The 12,604-nt window shown below is 43.6% G+C and overlaps 1 long non-coding RNA gene across 1 annotated transcript; it reads left to right on the top strand.

The window, feature by feature from the left end:
* Positions 1-1,664: 1,664 nt before the first annotated feature.
* LOC103640560 (uncharacterized) lies at positions 1,665-4,565 on the top strand. Its single transcript, XR_559727.2, has 2 exons — positions 1,665-2,141; positions 4,368-4,565. It is a non-coding gene; the product is annotated as an uncharacterized lncRNA (long non-coding RNA).
* Positions 4,566-12,604: the final 8,039 nt, after the last annotated feature.

Below are 12,604 nucleotides of genomic sequence, written 5' to 3'. Positions count from 1 at the left end.
AAAGGCAAGCTAGCACCCCGCTATGTTGGTCCGTATCAGATTCTCGCAAAGCGTGGAGAAGTGGCCTATCAGCTCAGTCTGCCAGAGGGATTGTCAGTGATGCATGATGTCTTCCATGTGTCTCAGTTGAAGAAGTGTCTGCGTGTGCCAGAAGAGCAGTTGCTAGTGGAATGTCTAGAAGTCTAGGAGGACTTGACCCACATAGAGAAGCCAGTGCAGATTCTTGAGACTGCAGATAGAGTCACCCGAAGGAAAACTATCAGAATGTGCAAAGTCAGATGGGATCACCACTCTGAGGAAGAAGCAACTTGGGAGTGTGAAGATGATCTGATGGCCAAGTATCCTGAACTCTTTGCTGGCCAACCTTGAATCTCAAGGGCAAGATTCTTTTAAGGGGGATAGGTTTGTAACGCCCTAAATTTGGGGGTAGAATTTTTTCTTCTTTTTACTCACCAAATTCAGGCGTTACTCTCTTTTCTCTTCATGTTTCGCTCCTTCTTCCCAAATTCAAAGCGGTGTAGCGACTGGTGTCCGTATTACGTGTAAACAAAACCTAAGTTGTCATGGGTGTTGCATCACGCCGAAGCATATTTTTTGTCTGATGTCGTGTTTAATTGTGTGTTTGTCTCGTCTCGTTTCGGATTTCGGTTCGCGATTGGAGTCCGATCTGTGGTTGCGCGTGTTGTGGGCTTCTATCCCAGCCCACGACCCAGCCCAGCCCAGCCCAGCCCGACCCGACGCGCCCCTGGCGCCCATGCCTCCCCCATGCGCGCCCCATCCTCTCTCTCTTCTCCCTTTCTCTCATTTGATTTTCCCGCGTAGCAACCTCCTCTCCTCCACCTCTCTCTCTCCCCATGGTGCCCTAGGTTTTGGAGACGGTGATCGCCGGATTTAGACCCCGAGGTGAGCACCCCATCCCCATCCCTCTCCCTCTCCCTCTCCCTCTCCCTCTCTCTTCCCCTCCCCTTCTTCTCCCCTGCACATGTAATACCCAAAAATGTATTCAAAGAGAGTAGAGTTGATCTCCTTAAATGTTTTACCATCTACTCATTACAACATGGAACATCCTTTTTGAGTGAACAAATAACTAATAAAAATACTCTATGCATCATGTTGGGGTTTTTGTTTGTTTGTGCATTTCATAAAAATAATAATATTAATAAAGATACATTAATAATGGGAATTAGGATTTTAACAGGATTCAAATTCTAGGGTTTGGAAATAATGTATAAAAGAGAGGGAAATGAAACTCTATAAGTACCATGAAGAGAAATATACATATATAAATGAGTCTTTTACTAGCATGACTGGATTAACTATTTAATTTAAAATTACCAGTTCACAACCCAAAAGTTTAAATTCAGTTGAACATTTGAATTCAATAGAAATCTTTGAAAAAAAAGAAAAATGGAAAAGGAAAGAAAATGGGAAAAACTCGAGTTCGCGCTGAATCTAGCCGTTTGAACCATTTACGCATCCACTGCGCACGGCCCAGTGGGGAAGGGGGTCGGTCACCGCTCAGTGGGGCCGCACTGTCAGCTATCTCTTCTCTCCGTTTAACAGAATGCTCTCAGCTCCGCTTCCTGCGCGGTTGGTTGGGGAATGGCTCCGCGAAGCTCTGGCGGTTCGTCGCGCGCATCTCGCTCCTCGCCGACCGCGTCTCCCCCTAAAGTCGGGCTCGATCCAGAGATAAAATCGAAGGCCAGCCCTCTCTATTCCCCATGGAAAGCTCCTCCGTCATGCCCCTGCCCTCTGCTTAACTCCGGTTGCGCGCGTCTCCCCTGGATTGCGCCCTACGCTTGCCCTGCCTGCTTGTAGCTCATTGTCGTCCTCCCCGGCTCGTCCCTCCCTCGCCTGGGCGCCGCTGCCGACTCGACCGGCAGCTGGGGGGCGGTGGATGCCTCGCCGGGGTGCGGTGCTGCTGCCAAGCCGCCGCTCCCATGGCCGTGGAGAGCTCTGGCAAGCCACCGGACGGTTGAACAGAACTCCACCAACAGCGCCGGGTTAGGTAGTCGCCCTGACTCCTTGCCGGACTTCTCGGAATCCTTCGCCGAGGCTCGGGTGGCGCCGCCGCAGCCAACACTTCACCATTGCCGGGCCGCCATCTGCCATGGACATGTATTGGCACAGCGCGATTCATGGTGAGCAGCCATCTATATTGTTCGCCTCCGTTCTCTCTTCGTGTAGCACGCGTTGATGGTAGTCGTGATCGCCGGTACTCGGGGTCGGGGGATCTCGCCGGCGGTGGCGCCGCCGTAGGGGGCGAGCCGTCGTTCTTGAGAGGCCATGGGAGGGGAAACTTCAGACCGTTGATCCAGCATTATACGGTCGATATTTGATGACAGTAGCAGCTCAGCCGGATCGATTAGCGACCGTTGATGCCAGATCGTGCGCCCAGGACTGGAGTTCGGTTATTTAAGCTATTAGCCGTAGATCTAAAGGCTGACGGATGAGATCGTTTTCTCACATAACGTTTCGCGATCTAATTCCGGCCCTCGGATCCGATCCAACGGTCGAGACCATAAGATACCCCTTCAGTGTACACATTTACAAAAGAATCCCTCAGTTTCTGATGTATCAACCCGCCATCCATCACTATATAACTCTGAGTCTTAGGAATTTTAGTCCGAGACCCCTGTCTTTCCTAATAAATTAGGCCCAGTCCAGTAAATAGAAAAATCCAGGAAAAGAGAATAGAAATCTATTTTTAATATAAAAGTAATGGTTAGAATTTGTTTAATTCGTAGAAAATTCATAATAAGTCCAAATTGATCCATTCTAATTTCTATGATTTTGTAATATTATTGTATATCATCTAGTACCACTGTTTTGACATGAAAGTCACATTAAATTTTTATCCTAAATAATCTTGTATCAAACACATAAAACCTAGTAAATTCATAACTTCTCCGTTTTAACTCCGATTTGATCCGTTCAAGTTGCGTTAGTCTCGTATGAATATTTACTATGCAATAAAAACATTTATTATATCATGTCTTGTTCTTTTATAATTAGATCTTTATTTAACGAATGTTGGTTAGTCTCGTTGAACTACTTATCATTATAATCTACTAGAATATAATCTATGGTCAATTTATAACTTAGATTAATGTTGAGATAATCATTTATAGAATATTCTCCCATATGGGATATCCTAACCAATTTATAATATATTTTAATATTTTAATCACATAGATCTTCTATAAAATCATAACTCCTTAATCGTAACTCCGATCTTAGTAGTTCTCAATCCCGCGATCTCGTAGCAACGCGTAGATCATTATTATGCAGTATATTCTTATGTTTGGTGTGATGTTAATTTTGTCTATACACTGTTTGTTTGTATTGCTATGACTAGCGGTGAGGTTACGAGGATCTAAAGAATCATACTGGTACCTGGAATCTCAAGTGCTAGGCAAGTTGTGCCCTTGACCACTTTTGTTACCCAATAATGTTCGTTATAATCATTTACCATACATAGGTTTAATTTTGATGGGACCCGATAGGTCACCCTAGATTGTTTATCTCTTTACCTTGTTATCCCTGAATCACTTGGGTAGTTTTGTTATTGCTTTACATGGTTTTGGGATAATATTTTGTTATATCCATGTTCCAGTTATTTTGTTATTCTATTTATGTTCATGTCAAGATCATTAATGTTAATTGGAACATGGAGCTTAATTTGAGAAACACGTGCCACCATAAGGGTTTAATGGGACGCCCTTGGCCAACTAACTAGGAAAGCAAGTGGAAGACTACCTTACCTGAAAGGGGCAAGGGCAGTAGGGATTGCATGCAAGGAGGTTCTCGGGTTGATTTTGCTGCGATGGTGGTCAGACGGGGGATTCTTGCAAGTGTTCTTCCCATAAACTGTAGCGGGTTTTCGGAAGCTAGTGGAACTTTGTAAAGGCCTCATTGTGGATCCTTAGCCATTCACCTCAGTAGTGTCTAAGGGTCTAGCTAACCCTGGCGACATGGGATACACGACTTGTGGGTACAGGGTATAACCTCTGCCGAGTGTAAAACTGGTATACTAGCCGAGCTCACGGTCATGAGCAGCTCAGGACTCTCTGATGATTAATTTATGTAACTTAAACTCAATTTTGTCATTTGCATATGCATGGGATTATTATTAATTTTGTTCTATTATTTTATTTAAGGTTTGGTATTTACTTACATTTAGTAACTGCTAATAAAATTTGACCAACTTATTAAAAGCAATGCTCAACTTTAACCCCTATTGTTGATCAACCTTACACATCACATGAACTCCCACCTTTGGTGAGTTCATGCCACATTATTCCCCACAACTTGTTGAGTGATGAACATGTGTGAGCTCACCCTTGCTATCTCACACCCCCCCACAGGAGAAGAACAGGTGGTTAAAGAGGAGTCACGTATCGAGGAGTTCGATTCGATCTAGGTGGCGTCTCCCAGTTGACTTGCGCCAAGGATGATCCTTAGTTTGTTTTATATTTATCTTTTATTTTGTAAGACTTTCGCTATGTAATAAGTACTCTGATTATATTGTGACTTTTATCTCTATACACTCTGTTATTATATATGTTGTCTTCTTTGGCGAATGTATGAGATGCACCCGGCTTTATCCCTTAAATCCCGGGTGTTACAGAAGTGGTATCAGAGGAAAAGTTGACTGTAGGACGAAACCTAGATAGAAATGGACAACACCCTTACCTACTTACCTTACTCTGATTCATTCTATACTTATCTTGATTCTGTCTCACCTTTTATTGTTCTACTCTAATTATTCTTACCTTCTCTACTCTGAGACAAGATGGATTACACACTTTGGAATCCTACAACTATGAACTTTTTCAAAGATAGGGAACCTAAGACAAAATTAAAAAAAATTCTCTATTAAAAATGTTGGTTGATTGTTCTGATGATCAATGCCTGATTTTCTTCTTTGATTGATTAAAATAGTATAGACGGGCATCTTAGCATGTAGCACCATAAGGTAATGAATTAGCTTTAGTAGGCGACACACTCAGCTAATAAATCCCCCAAAGTAACATGCCTCGTAATTACATGCTTTGTCTACAATCCTTTCTTTTGTACCCTGTGTTTCTAACCCAGATGGGCTACCCCTATAGTGTTAGAAGAGAGCAGTATAGATTTGATCCTTGGTATGTCATGGTTAAGAAAGGCAAAGGCAGTATATACACTGTGCTAAGGGAACCGTAGAACTCACCAGTTCCAAAGAAGAAAGATTTGAAGTTGAAATTGCAGTAACTACCACCATCAGATTAGCAACATTCTTAGTAGATGAGAAGTTTGTGGGTGGCAACATCCGTGCAGTTAGGGATTTTCCGGATGTCTTTCCAGAGGAGTTACCAGGGATGCCACCAGATAGGGAAGTTGAGTTGTCATTGATCTTTTACCTAGGACTGCTCCTATTTCTAAACTGCCATACAGGATGTCCGTAGAAGAACTAAAGGAACTTAAGAAGCAATTAATGGAATTACAAGAGGCTAGGTACATTCGTCCGAATTCTTCACCTTGGGGAGCGACAGTTCTATTTGTACAGAAGAAAGATGGATCGCAAGGGATGTGCGTGGATTATAGGTCCCTTAATGATGTTACCGTGAAGAACAAGTACCCATTACCCCGCATTGAGGATTTATTTGATTAGATGAGAGGTGCCAGGGTGTTCTCTAAGATTGACCTCAGATCGGGTTACCATCAAATGAAGATTAGACCATCGGATATCCCCAAGACGGCTTTCTCGACTCGATATGGATTATATGAGTTCACTGTTATGTCGTTTGGATTAACTAATGCACCAGCTTATTTTATGGATTTGATGAATAAGGTGTTTATGGAGTATTTGGACAGATTCGTCGTGGTGTTCATTGACGATATTCTTATCTATTCTAAGAGTGAAAGTGATCATGAGGAACATCTGAGATTGGTGCTACAGAAGCTACGAGATAATCAACTCTACGCCAAGTTTAGCAAATGCGAGTTCTGGATTGGCGAGGTGCCATTCCTTGGACATATCATTTCTAATGGAGGAATATCAGTGGATCCTGCTAAAGTCAAGGAGATAATGGCGTGGAGCGTACCCACTACAGTTACGGAGATTCGGAGTTTCTTGGGGCTTGCAGGATACTATCGGAGATTTATTGAAGGATTTTCTAAGTTTGCTAAGCCCATGCCTCGCTTCTGGAGAAAGGAAGAGAGTTCAAGTGGGACAAAAAGTGCCAAGATAGCTTTGATCAATTAAAGAAGAGATTGACGTCACCACCAGTGTTGGTTATGCCAGATCTACAGAAGGGATTTGATATCTATTGCGATGCATGTGGCCAAGGCTTAGGATGTGTGCTCATGCAAGAGGGACATGTGATTGCTTACGCGTCTCGTCAGTTACGGAAACATGAATTGAACTACCCCACGCATGACCTAGAACGGGCAGCCATTGCGCATGCGCTTAAGATTTGGAGACATTATATTATGTGAACCAAGTGCCAAGTGTACACGAATCATAAGAGTTTGAAGTATATATTCACTCAGAAGGATCTCAACCTTAGGCAACGTCGTTGGTTGGAGCTTATTAAAGATTATGATTTGGAGATTCACTATCACCCGGGCAAGGCGAATTTGGTTGCCGATGCCTTGAGTCGGAAGGAACACGTTCATTCAGCTATTGTGGCCAAGCTACCTGATGAGATTGTTGAGGATTTCATGAGACTTAACCTAGGGATAGTTGCTCACATTGAAGGTGTTACTATTGAAGTGGAACCTACCTTGGAGCAAGAAATCCGCAAAGGACAGACTGGCGATGCTAGGATACAAGAGATCAAGGATCTTATTACTGATGGTAGAGGTCCGAAATTCATGGAGGATGAGCAAGGCACCATATGGTTCAAGGACAGGATATGTGTTCCTGAGATTGATAACCTTCGAGAGACTATACTAAAGGAAGCCCATGACTCAGATTATTCTATTTATCCTGGGAGTACCAAGATGTATCAAGATTTTGAAGCAGAAATACTGGTGGTATGGATTGAAGAGAGATGTGGCTGCACATGTGGCTATGTGCGATGTGTGTCAAAGAGTTAAGGCTGAACACCAGAGGCCAGCTAGACTACTGCATCCACTAAAGATACCCGAGTGAAAGTGGGGAGAGATTGGTATAAACTTTATTATTGGATTGCCTCGCACCTCGAAAGGATATGATTCTATATGGGTTATTGTGGATAGACTGACCAAAGTGGCTCATTTCATTCCGGTCAAGACTACTTATAAAAGGCTCTCAGCTGGCAGAGTTATATATGGCACAGATTGTGTCTCTACACGGTGTACCGAAGAGGATCATTTCGGATAGAGGATCACAGTTTACCTCCAGATTTTGGAAAAGTTTTCATGAGAATATGGATATGAAGTTGAATTTTAGTCCGGCCTACCATCCTCAGACTGATGGACGGACTGAAAGGACTAATTAAGTGTTGGAGGACATGTTGAGAGCTTGTGCCCTTCAGCATGGTAGTAGTTGGGACAAGAGTCTACCTTATGATGAGTTCTCATATAATAATAGTTATGAGGCCAGTCCGAAGATGTCACCGTTCAAGGCTCTATATGGCAGGAAGTGCAGGACTCCTCTATATTGGGGTCAGACTGGAGAAAGGCAGTTCTTTGGGCCTGAACTGATTCAATAGGCAGGAGAGCAAGTCCGTATAATTCGAGATAGCTCAAACCAGGCAGAAGAGCTATGCTGATAATAGAAGAAGACCATTGGAATTTGAGGAAGGTGATCATGTGTACCTCAAGGTGTCACCACTTCGTGGAATGAGGAGATTTAAAGTCAAGGGCAAATTGTCCTCTCGCTTTATTGGACCCTTCAGAGTTTTTAGCCAAGTTGGAGAGGTGGCCTATTAACTCGAGCTACCTGATAATCTATCTGATGTACATAATGTATTCCATGTGTCTCAACTTAAGAAGTGTCTCCGTGCCCCTGAGGAACAGTTACCAATGGAAGAGCTCAGTGGTCAGGGAGATTTGACTTATACGGAGTATCCTATCAAGATTCTTGATACTTTGACTAGGGTTACAAGAAATAAGGTGATAAAGATGTGCAAAGTGCAATGGAGTCACCATGGAGAAGATGAAGCAACATGGGAAGAGAAGAAGAGCTTCAGATAGATTTTCCCCATCCTTTCCCTAATCTTTCCTAAATCTCGAGGACGAGATTCTTTGTAAGGGGGTAGGATTTGTAATACCCAAAAATGTATTCAAAGAGAGTAGAGTTGATCTCCTTAAATGTTTTACCATCTACTCATTACAACATGGAACATCCTATTTGAGTGAACAAATAACTAATAAAAATACTCTATGCATCATGTTGGGGTTTTTGTTTGTTTGTGCATTTCATAAAAATAATAATATTAATAAAGATACATTAATAATGGGAATTAGGATTTTAACAGGATTCAAATTCTAGAGTTTGGAAATAATGTATAAAAGAGAGGGAAATGAAACTCTATAAGTACCATGAAGAGAAATATACATATATAAATGAGTCATTTACTAGCATAACTGGATTAACTATTTAATTTAAAATTACCAGTTCACAAGCCAAAAGTTTAAATTCAGTTGAACATTTGAATTCAACAGAAATCTTTGAAAAAAAAGAAAATGGAAAAGGAAAGAAAATGGGAAAAACTCGAGTTTGGGCTGAATGTAGCCATTTGGACCATTTACTCATCCACTGCGCACAGCCCAGTGGGGAAGGGGGTCGGTCACTGCTCAGTGGGGCCGCACTGTCAGCTATCTCTTCTCTCCGTTTAACAGAATGCGCTCAGCTTCGCTTCCTGCACGGGTGGTTGGGGAATGGCTCCGCGAAGCTCTGGCGGTTCGTCGCGCGCATCTCGCTCCTCGTCGACTGCTTCTCCCCCTGAAGTCGGGCTCTATCCTGAGATAAAATCGAAGGCCAGCCCTCTCTATTCCCCATGGAAAGCTCCTCCGTCATGCCCCTGCCCTCTGCTTAACTCCGGTCGCGCGCGTCTCCCCTGGATTGCGCCCTGCGCTTGCCCTGCCTGCTTGTAGCTCACTGTAGACCTCCCCGGCTCGTCCCTCCCTCGCCTGAGCGTCCACTAGTAGAAAAAGGCTCAAAGCCTGTGGTGCGATACATTTTTACAGACGGATTCGGTTATCAACCGCCTGTGCTATTTTTTACTGGCGGTTCCTTATGAAAACCGCCAGTAGAAATCCATGATTTCTAGTGGCGGTTTTCTTAAGGAACCGCCACTAGAAATCATTTTTATCCTTAATTTTTTGAGTTTTTCAAACGACCTCGTATGATGAAACTATGAAAATAAAAGTTGTAGATCTCTAAAAATTATAAAACTTTGTAGTTGATAACTTTTTTATTTGAAATCATTTCGGCTCTCAAAAATTGTACCTAAATTTGTCAAATTTAAAATTCAAATTTTGCAAACGACCTCGGATGAAAAAAGTGTCAAAATGAAAGTTTTAGAACTTCAAAAATTATTCAATTTTGTAGTTGACAACTGTTTTATTTGAATTCGTTTACGGTCTCAAACAAGCAATTTACACTCAGTTAGTTGTAATATGTGGGCAACAAAACTACACACTAAACACAAAGCATGCCATAGCCGGAGTGGTAGAGGAGGTTACGCGTGAGGCTGAGGTCAGGGGTTCGATTCCTAGCAACTGTGTAGTGCACGAAAAATTCTGTGACCTGCGACTTCGACGGAGATGAACAGGTGAGTGGGTGGGCCGCGAGGTCTCCCTAATAGAAATATTTTTTACTATTTTTAAATCTGTTTTATGTTTCCTGGAAACGATTTTCACTGGTGGTTTTATTACGCCAACCGCCAGTGAAAATCGATTTTCACTGGTGGTTTTATTACGCCGACCGCCAGTGAAAATCGATTTTCACTGGCGGTTCTCAGTTACCCGCCTGTAAAAATGGTGATTTCTACTGACCTCTAGCACTGGCGGTTACGAAAAACGCCACTGTAAATAGGTTTACGACCGCCACTATAGAGCTTATCTGTACTAGTGGTCGCGGCGGACTCGACCGGCAGCTGGGGGGCGGTGGATGCCTCGCCGAGGTGCGGTGCTGCTGCCAAGCCGCCGCTCCCATGGCCGTGGAGAGCTCTGGCAAGCCACCGGACGGTTGAACAGAACTCCACCAACGGCGCCGGGTTAGGTAGTTGCCCTCAATCCTTGCCGGACTTCTCGGAATCCTTCGCCGAGGCTCGGGTGGCGCCGCCGCAGCCAACACTTCACCATTTCCGGGCCGCCATCTGCCATGTACAGGGATTGGCGCAGCGCGATTCGTGGTGAGCAGCCATCTATATTGTTCGCCTCCCTTCTCTCTTCGTGTAGCACGCGTTGATGGTAGTCGTGATCGCCGGTACTCGGGGTCGGGGGATCTCGCCGGCGGTGGCGCCGCCGTAGGGGGCGAGCCGTCGTTCTTGAGAGGCCATGGGAGGGGAAACTTCTGACCGTTGATCCAGCATTATACGGTCGATATTTGATGACAGTAGCAGCTCAGCCGGATCGATTAGCGACCGTTGATGCCAGATCGTGCGCCCAGGACTGGAGTTCGGTTATTTAAGCTATTAGCCGTAGATCTAAAGGCTGACGGATGAGATCGTTTTCTCACATAACGTTTCGCAATCTAATTCCGGCCCTCGGATCCGATCCAACGGTCGAGACCATAAGATACCCCTTCAGTGTACACATTTACAAAAGAATCCCTCAGTTTCTGATGTATCAACCCGCCATCCATCACTATATAACTCTGAGTCTTAGGAATTTTAGTCCGAGACCCCTGTCTTTCCTAATAAATGAGGCCCAGTCCAGTAAATAGAAAAATCCAAGAAAAGAGAATAGAAATCTATTTTTAATATAAAAGTAATGGTTAGAATTTGTTTAATTCGTAGAAAATTCATAATAAGTCCAAATTGATCCATTCTAATTTCTATGATTTTGTAATATTATTGTCTATCATCTAGTACCACTGTTTTGACATGAAAGTCACATTAAATTTATATCCTAATTAATCTTGTATCAAACACATAAAACCCTAGTAAATTCATAACTTCTCCGTTTTAACTCCGATTTGATCCGTTCAAGTTGCGTTAGTCTCGTATGAATTTTTACTATGCAATAAAAACATTTATTATATTATGTCTTGTCCTTTTATAATTAGTTCTTTATTTAACGAATGTTGGTTAATCTCGTTGAACTACTTATCATTATAATCTACTAGAATATAATCTATGGTCAATTTATAACTTAGATTAATGTTGAGATAATCATTTATAGAATATTATCCCATATGGGATATCCTAACCAATTTATAACTTAGCAGTAGGGGATTGCATGCAAGGAGGTTCTCGGGTTGATTTTGCTGCGATGGCGGTCAGATGGGGGATTCTTGCTAGTGCTCTTCCCATAAACTGTAGCGAGTTTTCGGAAGCTAGTGGAACTTTGTAAAGGCCTCATAGTGGATCCCTAGACATTCACCTCGGTAGTGTCTAAGGGTCTAGCTAACCCTAGCGACATGGGATACACAACTTGTGGGTGCAGGGTACAACCTCTGCAAAGTGTAAAACTAGTATACTAGCCGAGCTCATGGTCATGAGCAGCTCAGGATTCTCCGATGATTAATTTATGTAACTTAAACTAAATTTTGTCATTTGCATATGCATGGGATTATTATTAATTTTTGTTCTATTATTTTATTTAAGGTTTGGTATTTACTTACATTTAGTAACTGCTAATAAAATTTGACCAACTTATTAAAACCAATGCTCAACTTTAACCCCTATTGTTGATCAACCTTACACATCACATGAACTCCCACCTTTGGTGAGTTCATGCCACATTATTCCCCACAACTTGTTGAGTGATGAACTTGTGTGAGCTCACCCTTGCTATCTCACACCCCCACAGGAGAAGAACAGGTGGTTCAAGAGGAGTCACGTATCGAGGAGTTCGATTCGATCTAGGTGGCGTCTCCCAATTGACTTGCGCCAAGGATGATCCTTAGTTCGTTTTATATTTATCTTTTATTTTGTAAGACTTCCGCTATGTAATAAGTATTCTGATTATATTGTGACTTTTATTTCTATATACTCTGTTACTATATATGTTGTCTTATTTGGCGCATGTATGAGATGCACTCGGCTTTGTCCCTTAAAGCCCGGGTGTTACAGCGCACGACCCCCACCCGCCCCCTTGCGCGCGTGCGACCCCTGCGCACGGCTCCCCTGGCGCGCGGCGGTGCCCCTCCCCTGCTCCCCTGGCGCGGCCCTCCCCTGGCCCCAGCGCGCGGCGGTGCCCCTCCCCCGCCCGCTGGCGCGCGGCCCCTCCCGCAGCCCCAGCGCGCGGCGGCGCCCCTCCGCCACCCCCTAGCGCGGCGCGCGGCCCCTCTGTCACACTCGGTTTTAGAAGGCAAACCGAATGCGAACCATGTACGTGCCAGGACCAGCAATTCACGTACACAGCTGTTACATAACTAGACATCATCACACAGTGCTCAAATAATGACATAAAAGAGGGTATAATAGTCGATTACATCATGATGTCCGAGACATCCACATAGTCT

The sequence above is a fragment of the Zea mays genome, chromosome 1 (assembly GCF_902167145.1).
Source record: "Zea mays cultivar B73 chromosome 1, Zm-B73-REFERENCE-NAM-5.0, whole genome shotgun sequence".
Classification (NCBI taxonomy): domain Eukaryota; kingdom Viridiplantae; phylum Streptophyta; class Magnoliopsida; order Poales; family Poaceae; genus Zea; species Zea mays.
Note: the sequence above shows the minus strand (reverse complement) of the source record. Positions and strands in the feature narration are given on the sequence as shown.